General features: G+C 34.5%; 3 long non-coding RNA genes across 4 annotated transcripts in view; 1 reads left to right on the top strand and 2 right to left on the bottom strand.

Annotated features, from left to right (window-relative positions):
- Positions 1-19532, top strand: part of LOC127902590 (uncharacterized) — a 21006-nt gene continuing 1474 nt past the window's right edge. The window contains exon 1 of the long non-coding RNA XR_008055004.1: positions 1-410. This is a non-coding gene — a long non-coding RNA (uncharacterized LOC127902590). The remainder of the gene's footprint in view (positions 411-19532) is intronic.
- Positions 9403-10004, bottom strand: LOC127902589 (uncharacterized). The gene is made up of 2 exons (XR_008055003.1): positions 9775-10004; positions 9403-9676 (listed from the first exon to the last, which is right to left on the bottom strand). It is a non-coding gene; the product is annotated as an uncharacterized LOC127902589 (long non-coding RNA).
- Positions 16686-19532, bottom strand: part of LOC102613525 (uncharacterized) — a 15603-nt gene continuing 12756 nt past the window's right edge. Inside the window, exons 1-2 of one of the 2 annotated variants that reach the window (XR_008055000.1) lie at positions 17289-17555; positions 16686-17018 (exon numbers count right to left, since the gene is read on the bottom strand). This is a non-coding gene — a long non-coding RNA (uncharacterized LOC102613525). Of the gene's footprint in view, positions 17019-17288; positions 17556-19532 lie in introns of those variants that run through there. The other variant, XR_008055002.1, reaches the window with a different exon arrangement.

A 19532-nucleotide genomic window follows, 5' to 3' on the forward strand; every position in this document is an offset into this window, starting at 1 on the left:
TTAAACATGCACTTATACGAGGAACATTACCCAGCCCCTGGGGACTTGGAACTCATATCCTAAATGTTGAGGGCATGCGTTCTCACCTATGCCCCTAGAGGGAAGTCACTTATCTATGACGGTTACTTTGCCATAAATATCTGTTTACGGAAGAGCAATATTCACCATACAAAACCTCTAGTTGGATAAGCCCTCTCCTTTTAACTTTTTTTTTCGATTTTTTGAATACACACACACACACACACGCACACAAATCATAATTGAAGCGCCATCGATATAATTAGGAGAACTTGCAACGAGAGAAGCTGCTGGCATCTCCCAAACAAGCTTGAAAAAGTAGTCAGTAAGAGTTGTGCACAGGAAAAAAAAAAAAAAAAGCATGGGAAATAATAATGTGATGGGATTGGGAGGTGGTGTCTTAGCAGCGATCATAGTGTCAATATTGGCTGCATCTAGAAGCTTTGAATGCATCTAGAAGTTTTGAATAAACAAGTTTTTTGCACACGGCTTTGAAGATTGAAAATGCCGAAATTGTTGAGGAAGAAAGAAGACTTTGGCAGCTGCAAAAGAGGAAGAAGAATGAAGAAAAATCAAAGGCGGTTTAAAATATAATAATATTTTAAAAGCCAATTTTGGCTATATAAAGGGAGCTCTTCATTTGGTTTTTAGCATCTAATTCCATCGAGAGAGAAGCATTGTCTTCCTTTAGAGTTGAGAGTTTTAAGAGTTTAATAAACTTTTGAGTGTCTAGTGAGTTAGAGAGTTTGGGTGTATTGGGGTTTTGGGAAGTGAGCTAAAATACTACAACACTTGTAACTCCTTTTCACTAGTAAAATATTTCATTCTGTCTTCGCCCGTGGATGTAGGCTAAAAGCCGAACCACGTAATTTTTGGTGTCCTCTATTGTGCTTGTTCTTTATTTTATTTCCAATTTTATTTTAGCTGTGGTCCTGCTGCACCTACCAATTCCCTAACAGTGGTATCAGAGCTATTGGTTGTATTTTTGGAGTCAGGAACTGTTCACGTAAGGGGTACTATTCACGTATACGGCACCGTACACGTATACGGTACTGTTCATGTACACGGTGTTGTTCACATAGACTGAACTATTCACGTATACGGTACTATTCACGTGAAGCGGTGGAAGCGATCCAAGAATTTTGCGGTGCAAAGCAGGGAATAGTGGTGTGAGTAAAGCAACTGTGTGGTTTTGTACATGTCTAGGAAAGTTCTGTCACAAAGGCGATAAGAGCTTAAGGAGTCTGGGTTTTAAGTGGGACCATTGTGACCCCTCCAGTCTTTCCTGGGAACTTTCCTGGTGTGCATTCTTACACATACTCACAACTATTCAAGGTGGTATACTTGCTTGTGTGCAGTATTTATCAACAAAATGGCGGCAAAGTATGAAATTGAGAAATTTAACGGAAATAATTTTTCGTTGTGGAAAATGAAGATGAAAGCTGTATTGAGGAAAAATAATTGCTTGGCAGCAATTGGAGAAAGACCCATGGAGATAACTGATGACAAGTGGAACGAGGTAGACGGCAACGCCATTTCTGATCTACACTTGGCACTTGCAGACGGAGTATTATCCAGTGTGGCAGAGAAAAACACAGCGAAGGAAATATGGGATACTCTCACAAAATTGTATGAGGCCAAGTCACTACACAACAAAATCTTCTTGAAGAGAAAACTCTATACTCTTCGAATGGCAGAATCTACAATGGTGACCGACCACATCAACACATTGAAGACTCTATTTTCACAACTCACAACGTTGGGTCATAATATAGAGGAAAATGAACGTGCAGAGCTTCTACTTCAAAGTCTACCAGATTCGTATGATCAACTCATCATCAACCTAACGAACAACAATCCAGTGGAGAGTCTAGTTTTCGACGATGTTGCAGCCTCCGTATTAAATGAGGAGAGCAGGCGGAAAAATAAGGAAAACAGACAAGCAAGTTCGCAGCAAGCGGAGGCGCTATCAGTGACGAGAGGGAGATCAACGGAACGTGGCCCCAGTGGGAGTCAAAATCAGGGTAGATCAAAATTCAGAGGTAAGAAGAATGTTAAATGCTACAACTGTGGCAAGAAAGGGCACGTTAAGAAAGAATGTTGGAGTAACCAGAAGAGAAGAGAGGGCAAAGAACCTGAGACATCAAATGCTCAGGGGTGTGTAGCAAGTACCTCGGATGATGGCGAAATTCTCTACAGTGAGGCAACAACTGTTTCAGAAGGCAGAAAACGACTTTCTGATGTCTGGCTTATAGACTCAGGAGCTACCTGGCACATGACCTCTAGGAGAGAATGGTTCCACACATATGAACCTATCTCAGGAGGATCTGTATATATGGGTAACGATCATGCCTTGGAGATCGCTGGTATTGGTACTATCAAAATAAAAATGTTTGATGGTACAATTCGCACAATTGGAGAGGTACGACATGTCAACGGCCTGAAGAAAAATCTATTGTCTTTGGGACAAATGGATAGTCATGGGTACAAAACTCATGTGGAGAATGGAATTATGAAGATCGTTAAAGGCGCGCTTGTATTGATGAAGGTAGAAAAGATCGGTGCTAATCTATTCATGCTTAAAGGAGAAACACTACAGGAGGCTGATGCGTGTGTCGCATCAAATGGAGAAGAGTCAACGATGATGTGGCATCTCAAACTTGGCCACATGTCGGAACAAGGTTTGAAGATTCTCTCTGAGCGAAAATTGCTTCCAGGGCTCAAATCGGTAAGTTTACCATTTTGCGAGCATTGTGTTACAAGTAAGCAGCATAGATTAAAATTCAGTAGATCTATTGCTAGAAGTAAATGCATTCTCGACTTGATTCATTCTGATGTTTGGGAATCACCGGATATATCCATGGGAGGTGCAAAGTACATGGTGACTTTCATTGATGATTATTCCAGAAGATGTTGGGTGTATCCAATTAAGAAAAAGTCAGATGTATTTCCTGTGTTTAAAGAATACAAAGCGTGGGTGGAACTTGAATCTGGTAAAAAGATCAAGTGCTTGAGGACAGATAATGGTGGAGAATATACAGACGGCGAGTTTCTTGCTTTCTGTAAGCAAGAAGGTATTCAGAGACAGTTCACGGTGGCATACACTCCTCAACAAAATGGAGTGGCAGAACGGATGAACAGAACTCTTACAGAAAGAATAAGAGCTATGTTGAGGACTGCTGGTCTACCCAATTCATTCTGGGCAGAAGCAGCCAAAACTGCCTGTTATATAGTAAATCGGTCGCCATCTACAGCTATTGGGTTGAAGACAGCGATGGAGATGTGGACTGGAAAGCCAGCTGATTATTCCTACCTACATGCATTTGGATGTCCTATGTACGTGATGTACAATGCCCAAGAAAGAACAAAGCTGGATGCAAAATCTAGAAGATGTATCTTCTTGGGGTATGCTGATGGAGTAAAGGGGTATCGTCTGTGGGACCCCACTGCCCATAAGATCGTCATCAGCAGAGATGTTATCTTTGTAGAAGATCAACTGCAAAGAAAAGATGGAGATGATGGCACTGTAAAAGAAAAGTCTGAGACTGTGCCAGTATATGTCGAAAATAATCCAGAAAATTCAGATTCTTCTGAAGCAGCACCAGAGCACGAGGAACAAGAACCAGTCGAGTCCGAGGCTCCAGAAGTTCGTCGGTCAACTCGTGAGAGACGACCGCCAACGTGGCACTCGGAGTATGTCACAGAGATCAATGTTGCATACTGTCTTCTAACAGAGGATGGAGAGCCTTCAACTTTCCATGAAGCTTTAAACAGTTCAGATGTTGCTTTGTGGATGACAGCAATGCAGGAAGAAATTGAAGCTCTACACAAGAACAAGACATGGGAACTTGTACCACTACCACGTGGAAGAAAAGCCATTGGAAACAAATGGGTCTACAAGATCAAACGTGATGGTAATGACCAAGTGGAGCGGTATCGTGCGAGATTGGTGGTGAAAGGATATGCTCAGAAAGAAGGTATTGACTTCAATGAGATATTTTCTCCGGTGGTTCGACTCACAACAGTCAGAATAGTCTTGGCAATGTGTGCCACATTTGACCTACATCTAGAGCAGTTAGATGTGAAAACTGCATTTCTTCATGGAGAACTTGAAGAAGAAATATATATGCTCCAACCAGAAGGTTTTGCAGAAACAGGAAAGGAGAACTTGGTTTGCAGGTTGAACAAATCTCTATACGGTCTCAAACAGGCGCCGAGGTGTTGGTATAAGAGATTTGATTCCTTCATCATGAGCCTTGGATACAACAGACTCAGTTCAGACCATTGTGCATATTACAAGAGGTTTGAAGATAATGATTTCATCATTTTGTTGTTGTATGTGGATGACATGTTGGTAGCAGGTCCCAACAAAGATCGAATCCAAGAATTGAAGGCACAGTTGGCTAGGGAGTTTGAAATGAAGGACTTGGGACCAGCAAACAAGATTCTAGGGATGCAAATTCACCGAGACAGAAATAACAAGAAGATTTGGCTTTCGCAGAAGAATTATTTGAAGAAAATCTTGCGGCGCTTCAACATGCAAGATTGTAAGTTAATTTCTACCCCACTTCCTGTTAATTTCAAATTATCCTCAAGTATGTGTCCTAGTAATGAAGCAGAGAGGAAGGAGATGTCTCGAGTACCGTATGCATCAGCGGTGGGAAGTTTAATGTTCGCTATGATATGTACAAGACCGGACATTGCACAAGCAGTGGGAGCAGTCAGTCGATACATGGCGAATCCTGGTGGAGAGCATTGGATAGCTGTGAAGAGGATTCTGAGATACATCAGAGGAACCTCAGATGTTGCATTATGTTATGGAGGATCAGAGTTTACTGTCAGAGGCTATGTAGATTCAGATTTTGCAGGAGACCTTGATAAAAGGAAATCCACTACTGGTTATGTGTTTACACTTGCGGGAGCAGCTGTAAGCTGGGTTTCAAAACTGCAGACCGTTGTGGCTTTATCTACAACAGAAGCAGAATACATGGCAGCTACACAAGCTTGCAAGGAAGCTATTTGGATACAAAGATTATTGGAGGAGCTCGGGCACAAACAACAGAAAATTCCTGTGTTTTGTGACAGTCAGAGTGCCTTGCACATTGCAAGGAATCCAGCCTTTCATTCCAGGACAAAGCACATAGGAGTCCAGTATCACTTCGTTCGTGAAGTAGTGGAAGATGGAAGTGTGGATTTGCAGAAAATCCATACCAAAGAGAACCTAGCAGATGTTTTGACCAAGCCGATAAATACTGATAAGTTTGTCTGGAGTAGATCCTCTTGTGGCCTAGCAGAAACGTAGGCAACATGATTATGGCGAAGCAGAAAGGATGGTGTGGAGATTGATTGATTTTTCAATTTAATCTCCAAGTGGGAGAATGTCAATATTGGCTGCATCTAGAAGCTTTGAATGCATCTAGAAGCTTTGAATAAACAAGTTTTTTGCACACGGCTTTGAAGATTGAAAATGCCGAAATTGTTGAGGAAGAAAGAAGACTTTGGCAGCTGCAAAAGAGGAAGAAGAATGAAGAAAAATCAAAGGCGGTTTAAAATATAATAATATTTTAAAAGCCAATTTTGGCTATATAAAGGGAGCTCTTCATTTGGTTTTTAGCATCTAATTCCATCGAGAGAGAAGCATTGTCTTCCTTTAGAGTTGAGAGTTTTAAGAGTTTAATAAACTCTTGAGTGTCTAGTGAGTTAGAGAGTTTGGGTGTATTGGGGTTTTGGGAAGTGAGCTAAAATACTACAATACTTGTAACTCCTTTTCACTAGTAAAATATTTCATTCTGTCTTCGCCCGTGGATGTAGGCTAAAAGACGAACCACGTAATTTTTGGTGTCCTCTATTGTGCTTGTTCTTTATTTTATTTCCAATTTTATTTTAGCTGTGGTCCTGCTGCACCTACCAATTCCCTAACACATAGTTATGATGATACTCTTCTTCACAGCGAATCAATCTTGTGCTGCAGGCAACGGCACCAACATTACTAATTTCCATATTGATCCTGATGTGTTGTTCTTTTATGATGATCCAGAATCGGAATTGGCTGCTGCCGCGACTGCAACAAACGTATTGAATATGAAATCCTTGAAGCTGCCTCCGGTGTTCGATTGCGGAAAAGGCCAAGGCCCAGCCTATCGCTCTTGTACCCCTCCTCCCCAGGGTTCCAAAAGGGGTGAACATTGCCCACCTAACGGCGCGTACAATCGAGGGTGCCATTATTAAGCCTTAAGTCTGCACTGCTGCATCCATGCATATGCATTAATAAATAAATTAATTGAAACTTGTAATTTGATTAGCACTAATTAATTCGTTGTTAAATTAGCTAAGGTTACTCCATCTTGATGCTATCGTTCATGTTCACTCATTTCAATTCTACCATACTCGTCCTGAATTTATTAACTTTCCATGTGCGTGCGTATTAACAGCCTGGAGAAGTAATTAATTAATTGATTAACCATTGATGGCATTTTGCATGACCTACTCTTAATTACCGGCCTCTCGAAGGGAAACCCGCTACGATATAAATCAAACAACTGAACGTACAACTTCATTACATTTCCCGCAATAATGCCTAACATTCAATGATTTATCTGCTCCCTCCCATCATGCCTTAATTAATTGTTACCACAACATCATCCCGAATTTTGTAATTACAATTAATTATATATGTTAGCTATTTTTCTTTTTAATAAATAATTTTACAGACACAGACACAATTAGCGTGGCATATGGGAGGATGTTTAGTTGAAACTTGGAAGCGATATCAATTAATCCATCATGCTTTTGTCCAACTTCTACAGATCTTCACGATTATGAAATCTATTATTTCTTTTCCATTCACTTCTTGTGATACATTGTCCGCCCCACGTGTTAGCCTTTAATTATGCCATCTTGCAACATAAAGCCCATTGTTTGAGAATTAATCTCAGTTAAAGGGGCAGCTGAGACTTGAGCCATGAACTTTGATGGTCACGTAGGTGGTGTCGTCCATGTGCCAAGTATAAATCAATCAAGCTTTTAAGTAATTATTGGTTGGGCGAAAATGAAAGCAAAGTGCATATTTATGACTAGCTGTAGAAGAGAGCGAAAGGGCAGAACGAGCGTATAAAGGGAGCTTTCGATGACTTGGCTCAAATAAAGGCAGTTTTATATTTATACACGGATGGTGCAGTCAGTGACTTGACTATATGTGTATTTCCTTGTTTTTTTTTTTTCTTTTTAAATACCCAAAACTAAAAAACAGGGCATGCACTCTGTTTATATTTCTATGAAATCGTTGTTCATTAAGCAAATTTCTTCCTCTAAGTTCAGATAATTTCATGATTTGTCACTGACTGCACCCAATAAAAAGATAAAGAATCAAAAGGACATATTTTATGTGTAAATACACATCAAATCTCTTTTATCAATCAAAATTTTATTATTATTAATAAAATAGGCTGTATAGCATATTCTATTTTCTCCCTCAGCTAAGATACTAATATATTACCAAATTAATTCGTAAACGGAAATTAAGAAAGTTAGATCTCCAGTGATTGTCCGTGCAATCTCTGACTTGGCGGCACTGGATTTTATCAATGCTTCGTTGTTAAAATTTCCCGTGAAGGACGTATAAATTGCTGCCATGGTGATCTTTGCAAAGGATGTGACCATTGCTGCGCTGGATAATACTGCTGGGGATGTGAACATTGCTGTGCTGGGTATAAAATGCAAGGGATATGAATGTAATTGGAGATCGTTTTCATTTTTGTTTGTCGTTTTCGCTTTTTCAAGGTTGGTAAATGGAGAGTGAAGAAACAGCAGATCATCGAGGAGGATTCACTAACTTTCGTGAATTTAGAGAGGGGTTTCCTTGAGATTATGTGCTTGTTTGGTACGACTTATTTAATGGTCACAAGTGAAGTACTTATTTAATATCATCAGCTCTTATTTTAATTTTCGTTATTGTTTAGTTGTTTATTTAATAGAGCATTTGAAATTTAAATAAGTTATTTTGTCTTTTTTAACAAAACCTCAAATTTTTTTGGGCATAGGACGAATGAAAAACATTTGTTCTTGAACACCTTTTCCTAGTTTCAAACAGAAGTGAGAGAGAGAGTTGATGCTAAAAAGACCGCCAGACTTATATTTTTCCATGAGAATTATGTGTTATGTGGAACTAATTTTAATTTACTTTCGTGATCTTGTTACAATGTTAGCTCTTTGTTCATGAATTGATTAATACTTGTTTCTTTTTACTCAAAAGTCTTCATCTTATTAACTTGCATCATCTTTTTCTTCTTCTTTTTCTCCGCGTGGTCTTCAATCACCTAGTTTCTCTCCTATAGGATGAGCATTAATACCCATCCGAAAATGCATTGGTTTGTCGCTGTTTGATAAATGACAAGCGGATTTCTCGTCCCACAATTTTTTTGGTCCAAATGAGAAATAATATGGTATCAACTACTGTATCTTGACTGGTATTATTTTAAGAAATAGCATTTGCTTACTATTTGACTTAACAAAACAATATCCAGTGCGCTTGTATTAACCCTGCTGCGTTTTTTTCACAATATCTATTTCTATTCTTTGCTGAGGACTTTTGTGAATCTGTGATATAAGCTGGCGGAATCGCTGCATCCAAATTTAATATGAGAAAACATATCCTCAAGCTAGCCCGCTTAACGCGTAGCGGATATTAGTAATAAGAATGACCATAGCACAGCCACAGAAACGGCGCAGCCCCATTCTATCATTTTTGTGCCCCCTCCTCAAACTTTTTTGATATCACTCTTTATTTCACCATACTCTATTTTGATTAATTCGATTTATTTCTCAAATTACTCCCATTAAAAATATTTTATCTCTATTGTTTCTCACTTGCTCTTCTCATTATATTTCAACTAATGGTACAACAATCGAAATGGAAAATTTAGAATCAAAATCAATGACATGTTTACTTGCAAAATTAAGGTTTGGGATTGGAATTGAAGTAGTGTCGGACCCACAAATTTGAGAATCACTACCATAGCTCTGATTCCAAAGCGAGGGGTTTGGAATCTGAATTCGATTTCTATAACTACCCATTTTACTCCCATTAAACTTTTATAATCTCTAAATTACTCTCAAGTAAGTTATGTCATTTTTTTCTTTTTGGTTCCCATGGAATTTATCAAACAAACTCAAATTTCTTGAATTATTTGCAAATAGGTCCTTTATTGTTTATAATAATGTAATAATAATATTATATTATTATCATTATTATATTTAAAATTTATTTATTTTATTATTTTAATTATTATTATTGTCATTAATTTCATCATCATCATCATTTCATCATCATTATTATTAATTTTTTTTTTATTTTTCTTTTAGGAAAACATGGTACACATAAATAGCTAGACAAAGAGAATCTCTTATATATATCAAGAGATCTTACAAGTTAAATTGAACCAAATTGAGACCATCATACAATTGACGGGTAATAACAGTACCCATACTTTTATTTTCTTAAACATAACATAAGAGACTAATACTGCATATTCTTAACCAGTGTGATTAGGGTTTCTTCCATATTGCGGGACCACAAGAAGATCAATATTTCCATTAATTTCATCATCAGCAATAAGTGAAAAAGTTGTGGCTATAAGCCCCTCCGACCAATCGGTATAACCTGAAAAATTCATGTTATAAAACTTAATCACAAATACACATATTAAAATAAGAATTATAAATGACATTTATTTGAAAATGGATGGCCTATGTATAAACCTGCGCAAGGAGTTCCCATAATCTTCAAATCAGGAAGGCAAACGATTTCTGCTGGCTTCGACTGAACCGTATTCAAAACTCAAAAGGTAAGTAGTTGTGCTTGAGCGAGTTCTTATTTCTGGTTTGATCTGATATATATAGATCAAGTAGCCGACACTACGGTGCCAACGTGGCAAAGTAACAAGTTGTGCATGGTAAAGATAATGGATCAATGGTTCTAATTTAATCGTACAATAAGTAGGGAAGGTCAACAGCTCTATATGGTTAAGTTAGTGCATGTGTGATACATGATTCAAAAAATAAATAATTCTAAATACGAAGGACACGAGCAAATAAAGTAATAAATGCAATTACCAAATAATAGTGCGTGGTATACTATAGATAATGGATCAACCATTCAGATTTCATCATACAATAAGTAGGTAAGATTAACGGTTAGTGTTAAATCATTGCATGTGCGAAACATGGTCCACAAAATAAATAGTAGTAAACAAGAAAGACGAATAAAGTAATCAAATACCATGTCATCAGATAAAAAGAAAAAAAGAAAGGTATACATACCATTACGAAACAATTGCTTGGTAAAGATAACAGATTTACCGCTGAAGTCTGATAATTGTAAGATTAACGGCTATATATGGTTCAACTGCATGTGTAAATAAAGTATGAATGAATGGGTCCAGGAAATAAATAAGAAGACCACAAGCATAGTGGTCTAAAAAATAAATAAGAAGCGAACTGACGATACATATAGATCAAGTAGATCAAGTAGCCGACACTACGGTGCCACGTATCAAATAAACAAGTCGTGCATGGTAAAGATAATGGATCAACGGTTCTAATTTAATCGTACAATAAGTAGGTAAGATTAAGGGCTCTATATTGTTAAATTATTGCACGGGCGAAATATGGTCCAAAAAATAAATAGTTGTAAATAAGAAAGACGAACAAATTAAGTAATTAGTACCACTACCGAACACAGTGCATTGGAAGGACTGGCTTTCTTCCTTTTTATGAGAGCAAAGAACGAAATTTTGTAATAGTTTTACTTAACAGCTGAAAGTTAATTTCATTTTTATATCTTTCTTTTCCTTCTTTATTTTTTATATTTTTCTGTTATTATTATAATTTTTCTTTTATGTCAGTACGAGAGGCGTGTAATGTTTTTGGTTTACTAAACCCTTAATTCTCTTTCTATTCAACATCAAATCTAACTATCCTTGTAAAGCTTTAAAATAGTCGATTATAGTTAATTATTTGAAAAATAATAACTAAAGTAAATAAGTATTTTTTTTTTTTTGGTGTATTAAACTATCTGGTATCTAAAGACTACATTGGGCCCCGACTAATTTAGATTCGAGACAGGCAGGACCATTGAGGCGCCAAAGCTCTCCCAACAAGTATTTAACACAACTGTACTCCCAAGTCTCGAACTGAGGACTTTGGTTAAGTTAAAACAACTCTATGCCAACTGATTTACGCGCTTGTCAGATGTAAATAAGCATTTTAGTTATCACAATTAAACTCTTCTTTAGCATTTAATAGAAGTAGTTCTATGAGCATGGGTTTCGAGAGAGCATGGCGGTGCGAAAATGTTCGTGCGTTTACAGTCCCTATGTTTTTAGTCATAATTTATTTAGATATAGACAAAGACCCCTAATGTTTAAAAAATAGACACACAAATGGCCCTTTTGATTATTTCACTCTTTGGTTCTATTTAGCCAACGAAAATTAATTTCAATCTATTGTTCTATAATAAATATAAATATAGTATTTAAATCAGTGTAATAAATAAATACATTTTACAATACATAAACGTTATTTGAGTTCTTTGCAAGAATTAGCTAACCACTATGCGGAGTTTGTTTAAGAAAAATATTGAAGAAGAGACAGCATAATTAAGCTGATAGTAGATATATAGCTAGACAAAGTTAATCGACGTTAACAAACTGATACACAATACTTTTTTTATTTATTTTCTTAAACCTCGTTCACAAACAGAATATGTTTTTACTTTCAATGGTACATCAATTTCTTGGAAGTCTACAAAACAGACTCTCGTTGCAACATCCTCCAACCATTCTGAAATTCTTGCACTACATGAAGCAAGTCGAGAATGCATATGGTTGCGATCTGTAATCCATCATATTCAAAGTACCTGTAGAATATCTTCAAGTTCAGATATCCCAACAGTGATATATGAAGATAATGCTGCATGTATAGCTCAACTCAGAGGAGGATACATTAAAGAGGACAGAACAAAACATATTTCGCCGAAATTCTTCTACACTCATGAGCTCCAATAGAACAAGAAGATTGATATCAAACAGATACGCTCCACGGAAAATTTAGCTGATATGTTTACAAAAGCTCTACCTACATCTACATTCGAAAAAATCGTATATGGTATCGGCATGCGTCGTTTTAACAAACTGATAAATTAATGCATGTTGCCTTTAGGAAGAGCACTCAACAAAAGGAGCGTGATCTTACAAGAGAAGAATCATAGTAATATTGGACACATATGTACCATACTCTTTTTTCTTTTTGACCAGGTTTTTCCACTGGATTTTTACTGGCAAAGGTTTTTAATGAGGCAGTATCCAATGTCATCAGGGGGAGCACATCTAATAAATAATTGGTGAATTCAAGGGGGAGTGTTGTAAATCATGGTGGATTCCACCAAAATAATGCCCTCCCACCAAAATAAGGCTCTCACATTATCATCTTATTGCTCTTCCCATTATCCTTTTTTATAATTAATAATTATGAATAACTCCACCTTGTAATGCCTATATAAACCCTTTCTTTGTTAATGAATAAAGACAATTTCAATTCCTCGCTCAAGGCATTTTACTTGTTTTCTTCAATCTTTATTTGAGTATTCCTTACTTACATATTCCCAATTAAATAATTACTTACATACAATCCCTTTAAATTATAACATCCATTATCTCCAAATTTATAACAAAAACTTTATTTTAAGTAGTGGAAAAGAACAGTATATTTAAATTGTTCTCGGAGAATGGTAGGTGAACGAGGCCAAATTAAATTTGCGCGAAAAATCCAAAAGCATGTGAGACTTGCTCAATTATTGTATTGTGTGTCCTACGCTATAATTAAAGCAAAGGAAATCCGCGACAATATATATATATAATCAAGTAGCCGGTCCAAAGCGCATCAAAAAAGAAAAAGGGTAGCTGGTCTAAGGGCAAGTTGTGAATTATTCCAATAAAAAAAAGTTGGATTGTGACAGACAGTACGTATACTGAGAGGATGGATTAGGTCTTTTAACTGTTATAAAATTATTTGATTGTTAATGACGTCTTTTATTTAAAATTATAAAATTATTTTAATAAATAAATATACTAAAAATATATTATTAAAGAAATGAAATAAATAAGAGTATTTAAAAAAATCTAATTTTTTTAAAAAAACCTCTACAACCTTAAAAGTCTAAAAATTTAAACTTTTGTTAATAAAAGTAAAATAATTTATTTAGTCTCTAAAAACTCAACTCAAAATACGATCTAACAACACCAAAATTTTTGAAAAGCTGTTTAAAAACGAAATAAATATTTTTAAGCATTAGATAAGTTATATCAAACATGCATTTATTACATGTATAGATGGATTATAATTTAATATCAACTCCCATAATTATTAGGGTTAAATCTTCTCTTATACTAGTAACATTACCCACCCCTTGGGGACTTGGAACTCATATCCTAAATGTTGAGGGCATGCGTTCTCACCTATACCCTTAGAGGGAAGTCACCATAAATATCTGTCACCATAAATATCTGTTTGCGGAAGAGCAATATTCACCATACAAAGCCTCTAGTTGGATAAGCCCTGTCCTTTTTAAGTTTTTCGATTTTTTGAATATACACACACACACACACACAAATCATAATTGAAGCGCCATAGATATAATTAGAAGAACTTGCAACGAGAAGCTGCTGGCATCTCCCAAAGCCTCTAGTTGGATAAGAATGACATATCCGTGATTTTCTATGATTTCTGTGAGGACCATTTTTTTTTTTTTAAAAAAAAACAATTTCACGCTCATCACAAGTTGATTTGTTTTGTCATTTGTGATTGCGGGGTGTGTGTCTTCTTTTGGTTTGATGCCTTACTGATCAGATCCGCAATCTTAAACTTTATTGAAATTCAAAAAAAATTATCAAGTTATATGATTTAATTTACAATTTTTCTCTATTTCTCTACTTGTAAATTTTACATTTTTTAATAAAAGTTATTAAAGTCTCGGAGCTATTAAGGGTATTTATGACATTTTCCTACTTGTAATTAATTTGATCATTAAAAATATATAAGTTATTTTCTCGATTTATATTCAAACATATTTAAATTTTATAAAAATAAATTAATGTCTTAGTTAAGCTTTCTAATTTTTTTTCTGCTCGACGAATTTATAAAGACGTTGTTTTTAAGAAGGAAATAATTTCTCTTTATCTTTTTACTGCTTGATTGGAACTCGGGGATTCAAAAAAAGGAAAGGATCGATGTTGAAGGAAAGAGTTGGGTATGGAAATAAAATTGTGTCCCTTTATAAACTCATTAAAAATCAAATTGAATGAATTTAATTATTAATAATTAGGTTACAATATAAAATGAAATCTTAAGCTTTCAATTTTTTTTTTCTAGAAATTAATTTTATGATTAGATTATTGAAAGCTAAAGAAAAATTAGGAGGGGGAAAACTAGTAGGGAATCCAAATCCTATTCTTATTAATTAATTATAAGCTCTATTTTTTTTTAATCAAGTCCAAAATTTTCCTTGTTTTTTTTTTCTTTTTAAATACCCAAAACTAAAAAGCAGGGCATGCACTCTGTTTATATTTCTATGAAATCGTTGTTCATTAAGCAAATTTCTTCCTCTAAGTTCAGATAATTTCATGATTTGTCACTGACTGCACCCAATAAAAAGATAAAGAATCAAAAGGACATCTTTTATGTGTAAATACACATCAAATCTCTTTTATCAATCAATTTTTTTTTTCTCATTAATAAAATAGGCTGCATAGCATATTCTATTTTTTTCTCCCTCAGCTAAAATACTAATATATTACCAAATTAATTCGTAAACGGAAATTAAGAAAGTTAGATCTCCAGTGATTGTCCGTGCAATCTCTGACTTGGCGGCACTGGATTTTATCATTGCTTCATTGTTAAAATTTCCCGTGAAGGACGTATAAATTGCTGCCATGGTGATCTTTGCAAAGGATGTGACCATTGCTGCGCTGGATAATACTGCTGGGGATGTGAACATTGCTGTGCTGGGTATAAAATGCAAGGGATATGAATGTAATTGGAGATCGTTTTCATTTTTGTTTGTCGTTTTCGCTTTTTCAAGGTTGGTAAATGGAGAGTGAAGAAACAGCAGATCATCGAGGAGGATTCACTAACTTTCGTGAATTTAGGGAGGGGTTTCCTTGAGATTATGTGCTTGTTTGGTACGATTTATTTAATGATCACAAGTCAAGTATTTATTTAATTTCATCAGCTCTTATTTTAATTTTCGTTATTGTTTGGTTGTTTATTTAATAGAGCTTTTGAAACTTAAATAAACTATTTTGTCTTTTCTAACAAAATCTCAAATTTTGTTGGGTATTGGACGAATGAAAAACATTTGTTCTTGGAACACCTTTTCCTAGTTTCAAATAGAAGTGAGAGAGAGTTGATGCTAAAAAGACCGCCAGACTTATATTTTTCCATGAGAATTATGTGTTATGTGGAACTAATTTTAATTTACTTTCGTGATCTTGTTACAATGTTAGCTCTTTGTTCATGAATTGATTAATACGTGTTTCTTTTTACTCAAAAGTCTTCATCTTATTAACTTGCATCATCTTTTTCTTCTTCTTTTTCTCCGCGTGGTCTTCAATCACCTAGTTTCTCTCCTATAGGATGAGCATTAATACCCATCCGAAAATGCATTGGTTTGTCGCTGTTTGATAAATGACAAGCGGATTTCTCGTCCCACAATTTTTTTGGTCCAAATGAGAAATAATATGGTATCAACTACTGTATCTTGACTGGTATTATTTTAAGAAATAGCATTTGCTTACTATTTGACTTAACAAAACAATATCCAGTGCGCTTGTATTAACCCTGCTGCGTTTTTTTCACAATATCTATTTCTATTCTTTGCTGAGGACTTTTGTGAATCTGTGATATAAGCTGGCGGAATCGCTGCATCCAAATTTAATATGAGAAAACATATCCTCAAGCTAGCCCGCTTAACGCGTAGCGGATATTAGTAATAAGAATGACCATAGCACAGCCACAGAAACGGCGCAGCCCCATTCTATCATTTTTGTGCCCCCTCCTCAAACTTTTTTGATATCACTCTTTATTTCACCATACTCTATTTTGATTAATTCGATTTATTTCTCAAATTACTCCCATTAAAAATATTTTATCTCTGTTGTTTCTCACTTGCTCTTCTCATTATATTTCAACTAATGGTACAACAATCGAAATGGAAAATTTGGAATCAAAATCAATGACATGTTTACTTGCAAAATTAAGGTTTGGGATTGGAACTGAAGTAGTGCCGGACCCACAAATTTGATAATCACTACCATAGTTCTGATTCCAAAGCGAGGTGTTTGGAATCTGAATTCGATTTCTATAACTACCCATTTTACTCCCATTAAACTTTTATAATCTCTAAATTACTCTCAATTAAGTTCTATCATTTTTTTCTTTTTGGTTCCCATGGAATTTATCAAAAAAAACTCAAATTTTTTGAATTATTTGCAAATAGGTCCTTTATTGTTTATAATAATGTAATAATAATATTATATTATTATCATTATTATATTTAAAATTTATTTATTTTATTATTTTAATTATTATTATTGTCATTAATTTCATCATCATCATTATTATTAAATTTTTTTATTTATTTTTCTTTTAGAATAACATGGTACACATAAATAGCTAGACAAAGAGAATCTCTTGTATATATCAAGAGATCTTACAAATTAAACTGAACCAAACTGAGACCATCATACAATTGACGGGTAATAACAATACCCATACTTTTATTTTCTTAAACATAACATAAGAGACTAATACTGCATATTCTTAACCAGTGTGATCAAGATTTCTTCCATATTGCGGGACCACAAGAAGATCAATATTTCCATTAATTTCATCATCAGCAATAAGTGAAAAAAATGGGGGACCTACACCCTCCGACCAATCGGTATAACCTGAAAAATTCATTTTTTTTTTTTTGGTTTTGACCATGAGGTATCCTGGGGAGGGCCCCAACTGTGGGAGGCACCTTTAAGCTTGTACCACAACCCAGACTAGAAGTCTCCGCTCGAACCGAGAGGCACAGGTTCTCCCAACAAAGGCGACTTCCCTGCTACTCGAACTGAAAAATTCATGTTATAAAACTTAATCACAAATACACATATTAAAATAAGAATTATAAATGACATAAGAATTATTTGAAAATGCATGGCCTATGTATAAACCTGCGCAAGGAGTTCCCATAATCTTCAAATCAGGAAGGCAAAAGATTTCTGCTGGCTTCGACTGAACCGTATTCAAAACTCAAAAGGTAAGTAGTTGTGCTTGAGCGAGTTCTTATTTCTGGTTTGATCTGATATATATAGATCAAGTAGCCGACACTACGGTGCCAACGTGGCAAAGTAACAAGTTGTGCATGGTAAAGATAATGGATCAGTGGTTCTAATTTAATCGTACAATAAGTAGGGAAGGTCAACAGCTCTATATGGTTAAGTTAGTGCATGTGTGATACATGATTCAAAAAATAAATAATTCTAAATACGAAGGACGAGCAAATTAAGTAATAAATGCCATTACCAAATAATAGTGTGTGCTATACTATAGATAACGGATCAACGATTCAAATTTCATCCTAAAATAGTAGGTAAGATTAGTGGCTAGTGTTAAAAATCATTGCATGTGCGAAACATGGTCCACAAAATAAATAATAGTAAACAAGAAAGACGAACAGTGTAATCAAATACCATGTCATCAGATAAAAAAAAAAAAAAAGGTATAAATAACATTACGAAACAATTGCTTGTTAAAGATAACAGATTTACCGCTGAAGTCTGATAATTGTAAGATTAACCGCTGTATATGGCTCAACTGCGTGTGTAAATAAAGTATGAATCAATGGGTCCACGAAATAAATAAGAAGACCACAAGCATAGTGGTCCAAAAAATAAATAAGAAGCGAATAGACGAGCAAATTAAGTAATAAATGCCTTGATCTATTATGTAGATGTTTAATCTTTTGCTTTTGATATCGTTATGCATTCAATGGCTATACATTTGGTGCCTGAAATGTTTCGAATAAAGAAGTTTCCTCACATAAATATATTGTCTTATTTATTTAATTGTTTTTTGGGTCAAGTTTTCTATTTTTATGCATAATGTTTTTATGGTTCGTTTCCTTAATTTGAAATTTTTGTACCATTCATTGAAAAAAGAAATGTAACTTAAGATGATCGACTTAAATTTTCATCCGTTTCATTTCATTTAATCTAAAGGTGTATATTCTTTTGTCAAAAAGCTGCAATGGGTCACCTTTATTCTTCTATTATTGAAATGAATAGATCATTTCAACCGAATTTTTAAAATAGTTTAATTAAAATATTGAATAGATTAAATGGATGAAAATTGAAGTAAAATGTTGAAGTTAAGGAGCCCTAAAAATAATAGAAGAAACTCGATAAGAGTAACGTTGAAAATATGTTATCTCGTATTTTAATAATTTAAGGATTTTTATATTAGAAAATTGCTTTATATATATATATGTGTGTGTGTGTGTGTGTGTGTGTGTTGAAAATATATTATTCCTTACTTAACAACTTAAGAGATTTTTTAGAAAATTACACACCCACTCCTTCTAATAAGAGAATTACTTAATTTCATGCAAAGTAAAGGATAAATTAAAAGTAAAAAATACATATTTTAATATACCAAAAAATAAAATATACTGTTTTGGAGTGTGTTTTGTAAACTTTCAATTTGTCTTTTACTTGATTGAAGTAAGTGATCCCTCAGTGTAAAATTACTTCATATATATAATATAATACACTATATTAGAGTGTGTATTTTAATTCTCTTTTAGTTTATCCCTTATCTTAATGATTTAAGAGATCGTTTACTAGATAATGACTCGTATATTTTATTTTGACTTAAATTTTTTACATAAATATTGAGTTATTGGTTTTTCACAATTTAATCGTAGGTAAATTGGTATAATTAGTGGTAGTTTATATGTGTGTTCAGTTTTTTTCTAATGCGGGTGTCTTTATTTTTTTTACTTAGACATATTTTTAAATCATGGGGTTTAAAATCATATAGTTTAACCGCACTTGAAAATAATTAAATAGAAGAGTATGCATGGAGTGGAAGGATATAATTATCATATCCTGATTGAACAAACCACCAGGCCAGCTCGATTCTTTCTGCTAACACTAAATAATTAATTAATCATGTTTCATTTTTATTATGATAATTCCCAGTTTATAATCATGCCGTTAAATAAGAAAAAATATATGGCGTGGCCTCATAAAAAAAAAAAAAACTTTATTTTAAGTAGTGGAAAAGAACAGTATATTTAAATTGGTCTCGGAGAATGGTTGGTGAATGAGGCCAAATTAAAAAATCCAAGAGCATGTGAGACTTGCTCAATTATTGTATTGTGTCCTACGCTATAATTAAAGCAAATGAAATCCGCG

This window comes from Citrus sinensis, chromosome 5 (genome assembly GCF_022201045.2).
Source record: "Citrus sinensis cultivar Valencia sweet orange chromosome 5, DVS_A1.0, whole genome shotgun sequence".
Classification (NCBI taxonomy): domain Eukaryota; kingdom Viridiplantae; phylum Streptophyta; class Magnoliopsida; order Sapindales; family Rutaceae; genus Citrus; species Citrus sinensis.